General features: G+C 35.7%; 1 protein-coding gene across 1 annotated transcript in view; it reads right to left on the bottom strand.

Moving 5' to 3' along the window:
* Nucleotides 1-262: 262 nt before the first annotated feature.
* Nucleotides 263-14,873, bottom strand: part of LOC108362316 (uncharacterized) — a 21,567-nt gene continuing 6,956 nt past the window's right edge. Inside the window, exon 2 of the mRNA XM_017615257.1 lies at nucleotides 263-397. The gene's annotated coding sequence lies outside the window, so the exon portion shown is untranslated. The remainder of the gene's footprint in view (nucleotides 398-14,873) is intronic.

Raw genomic sequence — 14,873 nt, forward strand, 5'->3', positions numbered from 1 at the left:
AAAATAAAAATGGAGGAGTGACTGGCGTGCTTTGTTGAACTCGGCAAAATCGCTCAGGCAAATACAACAAGCTGCGTGTATTTTGTTGTTGATTTTGTTCTCTAAAATGTCAAAAAAGGTAAACAAAATCTATTATTTCACAGTTGTTGCATTACTTGTAATGCAATGGATAAGCGAAAATTGTCTTGAGGGGACTTGTATTGCGTTACTCCATTGAAACAAAAATAAGTACTTTCCAAAAAGTTTAAAGTTTTTGCTGGGAAGTGTTTAGTGGTTAATATGTATACGTTGCCATCTCCGTACAGCTCATACGGTGTTCACATCAGGCGATTTTCCAGGAAATTTTAGAGGCGATTAGTTGAGTCAAAAGTTGTCTCCCATGTCATCTAATTTATATCTAGAATAGCCCGGTAATTCCGAAAATCGAGTTAGTTTTTAACCGACTTCCAAAAAAGGAGGAGGTTATCAGTTCGTCGGAATATTTTTTTTTTTTTTTTTTTTTATGTATGTTACCGCATAACTTTGGACCGATTTCGATAATTTTGCATCGGAAAGGTAGTGTCTCAGAGGTGGTCCCGTACTAATCTGGTTGAGATCCGATCAGTGGATCATGAGATAATTATATATATTTTTTTTTATATGGGAGTTGAAGTCGGTTTTTTTTTGCTAAAAATTACTTGTTTTTACAAGCTTTTATTTAACTTGTAACACTTGTATGTATGTATGTATGTCCTGGAACTTTGCAATCAATATTTAACCAACTTCCCGATGAGCTACAGACTTGAAACTTTAAACTTAGCTCAGAACTCGAGGGCAGTGCAATATAAAAGATGACTTAGTCCGCTGGTGGCGCAGGAGTCGAGATATTTGTAAAACCCGCATTAATAGTTTGCTGTGGTTCATATTTAGAACATATATTACTTGTATGAAAAGAAATAAATCCACAAAAAATTGCCGATAGGTGGCGCAGGAGTCGAGATATTGGGAAACACCGTATTTATGATCCGATTAAGTTCACATTTAGAATGCATATTGCTTACATGAAAAGAAATAACTACACAAAAAATGTTGGCAGTTATGTGGTGCGTGAGTCTATATAACTAAAAAATCGGCATCTGTGCTCCGCTTTGGCCAAATTTTAGACGAGATCAAATGTATGCAGAAGATTTACCATCAATACGTGTAAACTTTGGAAATGAAGGCAATACAGCCAAAGTCAATACAGTTCCCGGCAAAGTTAAGTTACCGAACCGCTGAAAGGAGAATACTGCCAGTAATTCTATCATGGGCATCAACAGTGCATAAGATGCAAGTATTACTGTGGACTACGCTGTCGTATACCTAGGATCAAAGCTGTTCGCAAAAGGTCAAGCCTACTTCAAGAAGGACTTCAGACAGAGGAATTGGATAACTCGAAACTGACTGGAAAGAAGCCATGCAATAACGATGCATTGAAAGAAATGGACAGAATGAGAAATATACATACAGTATAATATTAATTGCAATATTTCAAATGACTATAAAGTAGAAAATAAAATTATAGTTAAAAAACTAAAAACACGCTTTTATTACAACAAGAACTAAAAAGTATAAAATAGTTTATAGATATAGCGATTCCTTTTAAGAAGAAAAGGAAGTTCCCTAACTTAATTTATTTTAACTTTTTCGAATTAGCTAAAAATAGGATGAAAAAGATTGGCCCTTAGTCATAGTCAAAATAAAGTCCACTGTAAGTTTGTTGCAGTTTTTTTACAGATATCCCATTGAAACTATAAGCCCTATCGGAGAGTGGTGTACACGGGTTTATGGAAAATTTCATTGGCTTTCATTTGCCGTATTTTATATTAAGATTTTTGAATTGGTTTGTAAGATATATGCACGTGCTTTTAGCTGAATAACGGTAAATTGCAAATATCTCGAAAACGTATCCATAGGAAAAAAATGAACTCGATTTTCGGAATCACTGAGCAATTCTACATAGGAATTGGATAGTGGCATCCATACAAAATTTTTGCTGTAAACCAGTGGAATAAATGTAAAAGAATTTTTTAGTAATTATTTGAAAAACTCCTATATCAACAAAACTTTAATAATAGGAAACTGATTCACGTTTCTATTTTACAATCAAATGAATGGAATTAAATTTTGATTGCGTTTATATTTCTGATATATAATAATGAGCTCATTCATGGATCCATGTCATTATGTAATTGTGTTTGACGGGGACCCTCTTTTTTATCAATGGTGTATAATATTTCTTATGCAAATGGATATTCAAAGGGAAATAACATTTTTTGTAAAAATTTATATTCAAAGGGGCGTTCGTTTTAGGGTTTAATTTGAAAAGCATATATTTCATATCGTCACCTGAATGCAAAAAGACGTAACATCGTAAATGAAATGGAAAAAGTCGTTACTAATATTTACATTTTTTTTTCATTAAATGATGTGGGGAGCTGTAATTCGATGAAATCCATCATATAAATCAAAAAGTGAATTTTGAATTTTTATTAGTTATGACTAGGGCTCGGAATCTCATGCACTAATCGAAAATATGCGCATATAATATGCACTCAAAATTCAAAAATGTGCGCTATAAACAAATAAAATATGCAATTAAAAACATTTTCCCAATATTTTATTGCCGGTACAAAAATAAATAACACATGTATTTTAACAAGAAAATAGCCAAAACAATTCACTTCAAAAACCAATACAAATTTATGTATAAAATTTTTTTATTTCCAAGCAGACAGTTACAATCTTGTGTAAATAGAAACATTGACACTTTAATAGTGGTTCAGATTAATGTTTGGTCGGTTTACAGTGACGGACAAAAGTGTAACATGGTGTAACACTTTTTACTTCAGCCATCGCTATCGTTCCAAGTTAAAACGACTTTCATACTTTTGTTTTATGTTCTTATTGGTACACCTGTACTTCCTCTCTCATAATGATTTTAAGTCAATCCAACAACAATATTAAAACCAGCAGACAAAAATGTAAATTAATGCAAATGTTACAGTTTTGCACTCATATATTTTTAATAACTTTTTAACAAGTTTCACAAAAAAAAATTATTAACACAATGTTTAGTATACTTCTGCTTTTTTTTTAGTTCCTGGATGCAATTTGCAATACCTAATGTGCATCTCCGTAAAAATTCTGGAGGTATAGCCTCCCTTTACTTGGTTTGCTTTCACATCTCATGTACTTCATTGGACGGACTTGTATACTTAGTAAGCTGCGCTTTTATTTGATTTCGCAATTTCAAATTTCAAATTAGCACATTTTTGCTGGTATTTTTGAAAAATATGCAAAATCATGCATTTACTGCAAAATATGCACTGACGATTGAATGCCATTTTAAAGGAAATTTCATGATTCGTAAAGCTAACGTAACCATTTCCATTTGAAGACGAACTGTAAAAACATGCATTTGCATCGGATTCCGAGCCCTAGTTATGACTGTTTGCATTTTAACGATGATGATTGTTACGTCTTTTTGCGTTCCAGGTGACGATATATTGCGTTATGTTATCGAGGTCGTTATGAAAAAAACTGCCTGCGATTTTCTTACCTCTGGTAGCACCCTTCTGCTGTCACTTTGTTAAAGAGAAACAGCGAAATTAGTAAACGCTTTTTTGATTGTTAAGAAATGATATAATATACATTTAATAAATGCAAATCACACTTGAGCATTGAAAAGATTATTTATTTATTAAAATATTAGTGACTAGGAATGAAAATAACTTCAATCAGCTCAGTTTATATAAACTGCCCGCGAATAACCGCGCCCGCGAACAGCAGCCCCAAAGGAGATAAAAACAATAGTCCACACAACACGGATCTCGACGGTGCACGTTGTATCCGGCGCAATTCAACAGTCAACGGACCCTCATAGTCCCTCGTCCAATCTCGCGTGGTGCAAGCTCCTGAACATACCCTAAAGTAGCACCAGCCAAGGCAAGTGTTACACCTGACTGATGTCACGTTACGGAACATCCTGGACTGACACACCGAGCAGATTGTCGGGAGAACCAAGAGTTGTTGGCGGCGGTGTGTCACACGCCGCGTGTGGGTGGTGGTGCTGTTGTGTCTGTGGTGCTGTCTATTGTATTGTATACAATGATGTAATACATCACATATTTGTGGTTGTGTTGAGTTGCACAGGCGGACTCTGTTTTGGTCTGGTGGAGGCAGCTCGGTGTGAGCAGCAAGGGGCACGAATGAGGTGGTCCACAGCCTTCGAGTCATAAGACCTGAACAAACTAGGAGGTGGCGTTGCACCTGACGGAGATGGAGTTATGGTGAAGTCGTCTCTGGCACACGCATCAGATGTAGGTTTCTGGCCCAGGGTTTGACTCTATGTCAGCCCTGAGCAGAAGTATGCGAAGCAGATGTAGCTCTATGGATGTAAAACTTTATAGGGATTTCGCCTACCTAACCGGGCTTAGATCGTCCGGACAACAGCCCTTAGTCGGGTAAAACCCGAGTCATTCCGGTACGTAGATCCGGCCGTCGTGGGAAAGAAGTTTGTAAATCTTATGTAACAACCAAAAATCGATCTCCTCGCCAATTAGAACTTGTGCTTTAAAAGAAAAATATATATGTATACATTACACACAATAGCGCATCTATCACCAAACTTTGTTTTCTCAGAATATAAATTAAAGTTAAGGACAGGGTTAATCGAAAAGATACTCACTCAAAGAACTTGTTAAAAGAAGTCATGTACTCGGTACGTTTGATGTTATAACGGACAATTTTTATTTATTTCTTTGTTTGAACAATTATATTAATATCATATTAATATTTATATGAACTTCCCAAACAAATTTTAAGCATAAAGTGTTTTTGAATGGCATCGACGCAATTTTTTCGAACGAGTTAAAGTCTCAATTACTTTTGTCAGTAAATTTTGTGGCACTAACAATCTTACATAATCAGTTCTCTCTCTCCTTTACGAAAAATTGTTTGCAAAATGTATGACATTTACTATGAGTGGGAAGAACTGAATATATGTTTTTAAAGTTTTGCTATTTAACAAAAAATCAGAAAAAAATGTTATACGATGATAAAAACTTGGCGCTTTTGTTTTGCAAAATAGGCTTTTTCTGGTGTCCTGATCATGGTTGCCACTCGCCAACATTTTTTTCTACCAAAATCTCTTAAGAAAAGTTACCAGAAGTTACCAAATCTTCACTGCCAAAATCTTCACTTCTTCAGTGAGAAAAAAATATACTGAATAACACTGCTATATTTCATAACAAATATGTATATACTTACAGCCCAGTTCTGTGCACTTAATAAATTCAATATTTTTATAATTTGTCAATTTTTGATTATTTATCAAGAGCTCCCTGTTCTAGCACAGAAGCTTAAATCTATTTTCTTGATAAATTATCAAGATTGAAAATGCTATTGACAATTATAATATTTTTTTTTATTAGAAAATATGTTTCTATCAATTAATTACTGCATGTGCGGTTATTCTCATTTTCGTTGTTGGTGTTTCCGACAGGGTAGGAGTACGATGTAATGTGGAACGATTTTCCATCATCTCTTGTCAAATTTGGTTTGGAGACAAACCGGTTTCGGCGTTGTGCCATGTTCAGTGTAATTTTTCGTTCGGAATGTGCCGATACTTGTACCTGCGACTCACGGAATAATAGCACCGGCACACAAAAAAAGTGGCGGGTGCTTTTAACCGTTCGTTTGACTCGTACAAAATTTCGAGTAAATTGCTAATTTTTTTGCTATTTTTTCGGTTTTTCATAATCTACTGTACGTCGAAATATATGTCGGTAGGTGTCGAAATACATGTCGGTAGATGGGTCTGGTAAAAAGCACGCGACATTTTTTTTGCCGGAATAATCAAAACAATTTATGGACCTTACCAAAAATTGCCAGATGCCCAGTATTAATATGTGCGAGGGTAGAATTCAAAATTTATCGCAAAAATTCGAAAGTTGTTTTAAAAGTGCAGCCCTTGGTGCTGCCACTGTAATTTAAATATTTCCAGTATCCGAATATGAGATGACTCTAATTTAATCGAAGTAATTTTGTAAAAGTGTCAGTAGTGCTGCCACTGAAACTCGAAGGGTTTTTATAATTACGCACATTCGAAACATAATTAATTTCTTTCTAGTAATGCAAATAGATGTTTAGGTGCAAAAGTTACCAAAATGAAATAAAGGTTACCAAGTTACCAAACCGTTTAAGTTACCAATTTTGGTAGAAAGTTACCAATTGTGGCAACCATGGTCCTGATGCCACACTGGCTCAGTTGACGCAAAAGTACACATACATACACGAATTTTTACTCGATAGCAACCCAGCAAAACCTTTAGACTTTTTGGAAAGTACTTATCTTTGTTTCAATGGAGTAACGCAATACAAGTCGCCTCAAAACAATTTTCGCTTATCCATTGCATTACATGTAATACAAAGGCAAGAAATTTAACATTTATTCGATTACCTCCAACTTTACAACAAGTTTAAAGTTTTTGCTGGGAAGTGTTTAGTGGTTAATATCAAGTGTTTAGTGGTTAATATCAAACGGTGTTCACAGCAGGCGATTTTCCAGGAAATTTTAGAGGCGATTAGTTGAATCAAAAGTTGGCTGAAAGGCCGCTCACATCAGGCGTTGGTTGCTTTCAACTAAAAGTTGCCTCATGTAAACACCGTATAACTTCTCTCGCCTAGCCCTTTCGCGAGCTCGAAGTTGCCCCGACGCACAGTGGCCAATTTTTCGAAAAAGCTGGCCAAAAGTCGAAGCGTGGTACAATTGTAATCAAACCTTGTGTATTCGTCTTTATTTTGGTTGCTGGTTTTAAATTTCACCACATAATTTCGAAATTCAAAATGGCGGATCCATAATGGCTGCTGTGTACGCTTAAAATAATCAGATTTTTAGCAAAACTAAGGTAGTTAAGTCGGCCGCTGTGGTGTAGTGGTAAGCAGTGCGCGCTTCCACTCCACAATGCCTGGGTTCAAACCCTGGTCAAAGCAACATCGCAAAAATATAGAAAAAAGGTTTTTTCTTAACAGCGGTCGTCCCTCGGCAGGCAATGGCAAACCTCCGAGTGTATTTCTGCNTGTAGCGGTTAGCAATAGCGTACATTCCGCAGGGCCTGGGTTCAAGCCCAGTTTCCGACCAACATAAAAAAATAAGAAACAAACAAGTTGTTTGCAATAAAGTCGCCCTTTGGCAGGCAATGGCAAACTCCCGAGTGTATTCAGCTTCTCATAAAAATAAAATCCTCGTTCGGATTCGGCGTAAAACTGTTGGTCCCCCCCCTTTGTACGCCAACATCAAGGCGCACGCCACAAATCGGAAGAGAAGCTCGGACAAATACTAAGGAGGTCTTAATGTTTGTTTCTAAAAATCTTGATGTTCAAATTTACACGGGAACTGCGGGATTTTGAATGAATCAATAAACAAGACATACATATTTGTTGGTACAGGAATATATTTTTAAGATAAGAATTTTATACACCGTCAGACTCACAGTCATCTGAAGTATCCAAGCTCATATCTATATTTTCTGATGGCAATTCCGCATCCGCATTTACAACAGTTGATAATAATTTAATGGCATCTGACGACAGTTTATGATTTTGTTTTGGTGGGTTTAAACGTAAACTTGAAATGACCGGGTCCGAGGATACAAGCAGCCGATATTTTTTAATATCCTTATTCCTTGACTCTTGGGCTTCTTCGGAAAGTTGCCCAATTGTATGAGCACTCTAATATAGTAGTACTTTCTGACATCATTTAAATTCTAAAAACATCCAATCTTTAAAACATCAAAATCTTGACAGAAATAATTTTTTACATAATTTAAATCTTTTAAACACAAAAAAATTAAGAATCGCGTATAAAAACTGATGTTCAAACTACAGTGGCGGCTTGTGGCAGGTGGCTTTAACCAAGGTGGATGGGAAAACTTCAATATATATGAAAAAGAAAATTAGACTGCCTATCTCGACCACTCTCGTAACTATTTCCCTAATCCATCATAATGAGTAAACAAAAAAATCAATCCGTGAATATCTACGTCTTACGTCAGTTTTTAGATGGCGTGACAATGAAAAAACATGTTTTACATACTCTAGATTACAATGTCCATGAGCGGATACTTGAAAACTGTTATTTTTTTTTAGGATAATACCACGATTTTAACAACGACGAAAACTCTAATTTACAAAAAGTTTAGAGCGAATTGCTAGCAACAGTCACTTCGATCTCCTGTAACGCTAAATGCCTTAAGAGAATCGACTTGTTGTTTCATAACGATACACAATAGAGCCCTCCTAACAATATAAGATGGTTATGCATACGAATGCACCAATTTTTTTTCGGACTTTTGGCCAGGGTTTTCCAAAAATTGGCCACTGTGCAGCGCCCAGACTTTATGCATTGCCAAAAATTCATAAGCGCGATGTTCCTCTTCGTCCTATTGTTTCTTCTTTTATGGTACCCTGTTATAAATTGTCCTATTTCCCCAACAATAGCTGACCTAATTATGGACAACCTACTGGACAATGCCATCTCAGAGCTCAAGGAAAAATTCAATATTGACATAAAATGTATAACCAAATATGTGGACGACATCTTCGATATAATTAAACGTAATGACGCGAATATCATTCTAGGGACTTTAAACAAATATCACAGCAAACTTCAATTTACGACGGAAATAGAGTAAAGTTCAAAAATTTCTTTCATTGACGTTTGCATACATAGGGAAAACCACAATATCTTACTTGACTGGTACTCTAAACCAACTTCTTCTACACGCCTGATAAATTATTATTCATCGCAACCAACTAAATATAAGATAAACACAGCAAAAAAACCTCATCCACAAAATTTTGACAGTAAGTCACATACGGTTCCATGACGTGAACATAGAGCAGTGATTCCCAAAGTGGTCCAGGTGGACTCCCAGGGGTCCACGGAAGACTCGACGGGGGTCCACGGTGATGTGAAAAAAATATGGGGGTCCATGAGTTGTAAATAGGGGTCCACGAAGTTTTATCTGGTTTCGATGTAAAGAGCCAAAATGGTTTCTTGATAGCCTCTTTATTTAACTTTATTTTTTTTAGTGGTGTATAGTACTCTTGAGGCACTGCTGCACTTACCGTCAGTTAGTGTTTTTCCTGTAGACTAAAAAGCACCGGATGCTGGTATGACAATGAGTGGGGCGCGACGAAAATTGCTGGCGGCAGAGATTTAAGCACTTGTGTCTTTTCAATGCTACAGGATAGTAGGCCACCATTACCTTTGTTGAAGAGATTCTATAATGCTGAGTTCCCTCAAACTGAATGCTGGTTTGATTCCATCGCTGAGACCGGACTCACACATTGTCGATTCTTCACTGATGACTTCAAAACTGACTCTGGGTCATGATCTGCGGTCTTTTTCGAGTTTAATGGAGATAAGCTTCACTTTTCTATAGGGGAATATGCTTCGGTCTTCCAGGCTGAGGTAATTGCAATACTCAAAGCCATGGACTAAGTGTAGAACATAGGTGGAGGGGAAGGAGTTTACGTGACTGCAGTGACAACCAAGCTGCACTTAAGGCATTGACCAGCCCTCTATTTAAGTACTTCCGAACTAGTTCGGCAATGCAAGTCTCGACTAAAATATGTTGGTGAACATAACGAGGTTGTTTTACTCTGGGTGCCAGGTCACTCTGGAGTACCTGGTTATGAGACATCTGATCATTTGGCCAGAGTTGGCTCAGACCAGGCATTCCTCGGTCCGCAACCAGTGTTAGTACTCCCACCTTCGGCAATCGAAGCGACCATCAGAAACTGGGTGAATACTTCACTCAGAAATGACTGAGAGGCATCGAGGGGACGCAGGTGGGCTAAACTCATGTTGCCTTCAATATCACAAGGTTTATCTAATGTTTTGGTCTCACTGAGCAGACGACACTGCAGACAACTTGCTGGACTGCTGACTGGTCACTACGCGGAACAAACACCTGACTGTGATGGGCGTAAATGACAAGTACATTTGCCCATCTTGCCTTGAAAAAGATGAGACGGTGGAACAGTTTTTCTTGCTTGCTTGTTTATTTGCCATCGACTTTTTTAAACTCGTTATTACCTATATTGTCTGTTTCTGAATTAAAACTTTGGCGTAAAAGCTTAGCCGTTTTGATGTTTTAAGTTTTGTGTTTTAAAAATGTGATAAATATTTTTCGCCTCACTTTAAAAGTCGGAGCGATAAAAATAAAGATGATGCCATTAACACAAATAAACTATTTTACATATACTCCACGTGCAAAGTCATGAGAGAGGGGAACATTTGATGAGTTTATGGTGAAGATAATGTAAATAACGCAGAGGTCGTAAGAAATATAACTCTTCCGAGCGAGAGAGTATTTTGATGTATTTACGAGCTCTATTTTTTAAAATCCACAAGTGTTTATACAGTATTTTTATAAATAGAACACAAGAAAATATTTTACTTTTATTTTGGCCACTCGGAGTTTAGTTTTTGAATTCACGCACGATGCAAATTTACATTGTTAGATCTAATTTTCACATTTTATTTTTTTACGGGCTTTGGGAATATTTCGAAATGTATCAGCAGGGGGTCTACCGAGACCAGTAAATTTTTGAAAGGGGTCTACGAGAAAAAAAGTTTGGGAACCTCTGACATAGAGCAAATAAACAAAATTTTAATAAGCAATAATTACAATGCTAACTTAATACGGGAGCTAATTAATCAAGAAATTATGAAAAATAGCATCCATAAGAATACAGAACCATATACACATAAACAAAGTGCCCAGTAGATGTCCACCAACATAGCAACATTGTGTATGTAATTAAATGTAAAGGAAAGGAAAATGAAGAATGCGAAAAAGTGTATATTAGTTGTCCCAATATACGCGGCCTTTAGGTATTCGACTAGGCGAACATGAAGCAGATATCAGAAAAGAAATAAAGTACAGGATTATTGCAGCATATTACAACAAGTGGACACGCAGCTGATTTCGCAAACGCAAAAATGATTGACAAAGAAAAAAGAGAGTCAACCCGATATACATTAGAGAGCCTCACAATAATGCAAAGATGAGAAAAGACTACGAACAGAATGGAAGACACAGACAACATTGCGGCCGCAATGTTCATGTTTCATGTTTATGATTATAAACTTACCTTTAGTATTGACAAAGCTACCACAAAAGATGGTATAGATTCGTAAATTTAGGTGTTCAGCAATTTGTATGTATGTATTAATGTAAAAACAAAAAATGTTTGTCCTAAAATTCAATCTGTTCAATATTAACTTGTGGTTATAATGTGTTTTGTATTTTATAGTTTGTGATAGATTCAATAAAACGGAATTGCCCCTGAAGAAACGTTGGGCCAGAATGTGAAATAACTTAGTTTTTATTTGCACAAATCACGTAGATCAGATCAGCCTGGTAACATAAAATTGAAGTAAATTATCTACTTTACGATTTTTAGTTCTACGTGAAGCGTCATGAAACTTCACCTTCACTGTACTAGGTTGCTAAATATTTAACGGTTATTAACCCTATTTTTTAAATCATTGATGAATTTTATGTATGCACTTACATCATTAAAGTCGGAACAGATAAGATATTCCAGCTCAGCCATTTTGAATTGGCTTTTTCAAAAACTTCCTTTCGTTGTCGACTCTCCTTCCACTTATTTTCCATTTCACTATTAAAAAATCTGACTTTCCACTTAACTTTTTCTTTATCGTATTGATAACTGCCTACCATGCTTTCTATGAATGCACTTACAGCAGATATCTTTTCCGTTGGGCTTGCACATAGCCAGCTATCAACTAAATCCGCGTTTTTTAAATTTAAAGCCATTTCAGTGAAACTATTGATAAAACTTGGCATATCGATTCGCATATCGAGTGCAGTAATATAAAAGGAATATAATCAAAACAAATCACTCATTGAAAATGTATGTATTTACAAATTGTAATAAAACAACAAATACGAAGTCGTACACCTTTCGTTTGACACAAATATTATTTTAATTTAATTTTATTTTTTGTAACCTTCTGAAACCTCTGACTCCCATATGGTGATACCTATGTATTTCCATTACCAATTCAAATGGAATAAGGTTTTTTAAACAGGGGGCAACCCTACTGCGTGTAGTTAAGAAATATACCCTTTCGATTGATACCCATCTTTTAATAATTCATTTAACTTATTAAATAATTTAGTTTAATTTTGTAACAGGTGGCAACTCTAAAAAAAACTCTGTTTTGCATATGCAGGTCAAGCTTTTTAATCTGACACCTCGTTTTTGAAAATCGAACGATTCGTGCGTATCTGATGACACTGACAAGAAATGAAAACATGATTTTATGCATTACCAAATAACGCATTATTTCAAAAAGTGCAAACAATTAGCAGCTTCTTATTTTCTATTTTGCAAATAATCCATTCGCGATCACTCACAAAAGCTTATCGCGAAAAATTTTCAACGACGTTGTATGGGAGAAATTTTACGCGTTTGTTTTGGGTATGCATTTTGTTATGCATACAGAATACATACATATGTACATATGTATATGTAAGTAATGCAAGCAAATGCTTTTCGGTTGGAAGGAATGTAGGAATATGCATAAATATATGAATTATGGTGGTAATATATATGTATGTACATATATGTAAATTACATACACGCCTACGTGTAGTTAAAGTATATTCCAAGCGTACACTTTTCAGTATAATGGTGTATCTGCATGTTATTTTATTATAATGATTGCGTTTAGTTTTTATATCTAATAAATGGAACTTAGTGGGGATAAGATTGACTAATGAGAAAAGTGGGCGTCTGTTGAAGACTGAGAGTAAAGAAAAGCAGAAAAAACAATACATATAAATATTTTATTTCTTTTAAATGTTTTGATTCGCCATTATAAGGATATTAATAAGAAACCAAAAATATTCACACGTAAATAGAATAAGAATATGTATGGATGTATGTATTACTTAGAAGAAAACTCAATAAAACGAAGGTCTGCATTTCATATCCATGCACACACGGCCGCCGCCGTTTTTTGTCATTCCTCACGCGCCGCCGCCGAGTTACGAAAATATCGGCGCGGCGGCGGCGGCGGCGGCGTTCGGCGCCTAAGGAATTTTGTATAAAATTTTCATGATGTATGTACATTGAATACATCGTTTGAAGAAACTAAGTACTACTTGTATAAAAGACAATTTTACGAAATGAAAATTACATTTTTAAATTAACTTTTTTTTGCATAATTTGGGCCACTGGACAAGAATATGATCTCCTTTATTTTTCCAAAAATAGCGTAACTCAGAAAAAACATAGGTAACATATTTTTCGACGAAAGCGTTTATTCCAGTTAAATTACTAAATTATAACGATTTTTTCCGCAGTAGACAATTCTTTTCAATACTACAACACTACTACTTCTTTTTTATACACCTACTACAACAATAAGAAAGTTATAACACATCAAAAACTTTAACGCCAATATCTCAGAAAGCAGTTATAATAGAAGCGGCCTCTTTGCATCTAACTCCTCAATTATTGGAGATAAAACAAAGACAAGTTGTTTAGACCATCCACAAAGTAATGACCAGCCCCAATATTCTGACAAATTAGGGATCCGCCGAAATGTGAGCATCTGTAGACACACATACATACACATACATATACGCGCTAACACTACTATTCCGGCCGTTAACTATTATATCCCGCCGGACAGTGAACTTTCGTTAAGTTTCCCCTTGAAGTGGTAGCTAACTGTCCGGCGGTCTAAAGTAAAATTTGGTAAATCCTTTACTTCACTTCTTTTTGGAAGATTAAAGCGGAAGCATCGCAGCTACCAGGCCTCTTCACTACAGGTAATCTGATTGTCACGAGAAGCAAATATTCTTAGTTGTTTTAAATAATTGGACGCCAATAAACATTACAAAATATTAATCCAATTGCGTTTTTACATACTTTCTATTCTCTTTAATAAAACCACTGGTGCGCTCAATCGGAATCCCTGCGGCGGAACTGGGTTTCTTCACAAGCTGATTTTTCTATGTATTTTTTTAATATTTTAAACAAACACATTTTTTGCTAATATTTACATTCGAAAGTTATTTTATTCTGGGGTCTCACATACGTATACAAGCCCTAGGTGGCCGTGTGAAGATTACGTTAGCATTCCTTAGTGGTTGTTTTGCTCCCTCGCATCGCAATGTTTTCTACACAGGGTTACAGTTCCCTCTTTATGGTAAACATTAGTATTATTTTTCATTACATTCGGTTCTCCTTAGAAAAATTTGGCGCTTCATATTTTAGTAGAAAATTTTAACCAACTATAAGCCATTTTTTTCAACAGTGGGTCAAAAAGGCCCGTTCTGGTTCGAGTTGATGGGTTAAAAAAGTAGACCAACCTTGTTTTCAATATGTAATCCGCAAAAAATCGTAAGAACTCCGTACTTTAACACAACGGTTGATAAGATTATTGCAAAAATTTATTGAGAGCGACATAAATTACCCCAATAACTAAACTTTTAAAGTTTTTTTATTTCTTTAAATTTAAATAGTACATACGGATCTGTAGAGAACATAGAGATCCGTGTGTGTATGTATATATGCATATACCTCACACCTTCTTCTGTTCGCCCATCAATCAGCGCCAGACACTCAACATTTTGATTCAAGTAGGAAGTAGCAATATTTAAATTTAAAACTAATTCAATCATGAAATAAATAGAATTTTAATAATAGAATAATTGGCATGGCGAATGCCTAACGCTGACGAGTTGAAATGATAAGATTAGTAGCCTCATGGCTCTTTGAAATTTACCTTATGAGCAGTTGCG

The sequence above is a fragment of the Rhagoletis zephyria genome, unplaced genomic scaffold, assembly GCF_001687245.7.
Source record: "Rhagoletis zephyria isolate East Lansing unplaced genomic scaffold, Rhagoletis_zephyria_1.1 Rzeph_scaffold_00986, whole genome shotgun sequence".
Classification (NCBI taxonomy): Eukaryota; Metazoa; Arthropoda; class Insecta; order Diptera; family Tephritidae; genus Rhagoletis; species Rhagoletis zephyria.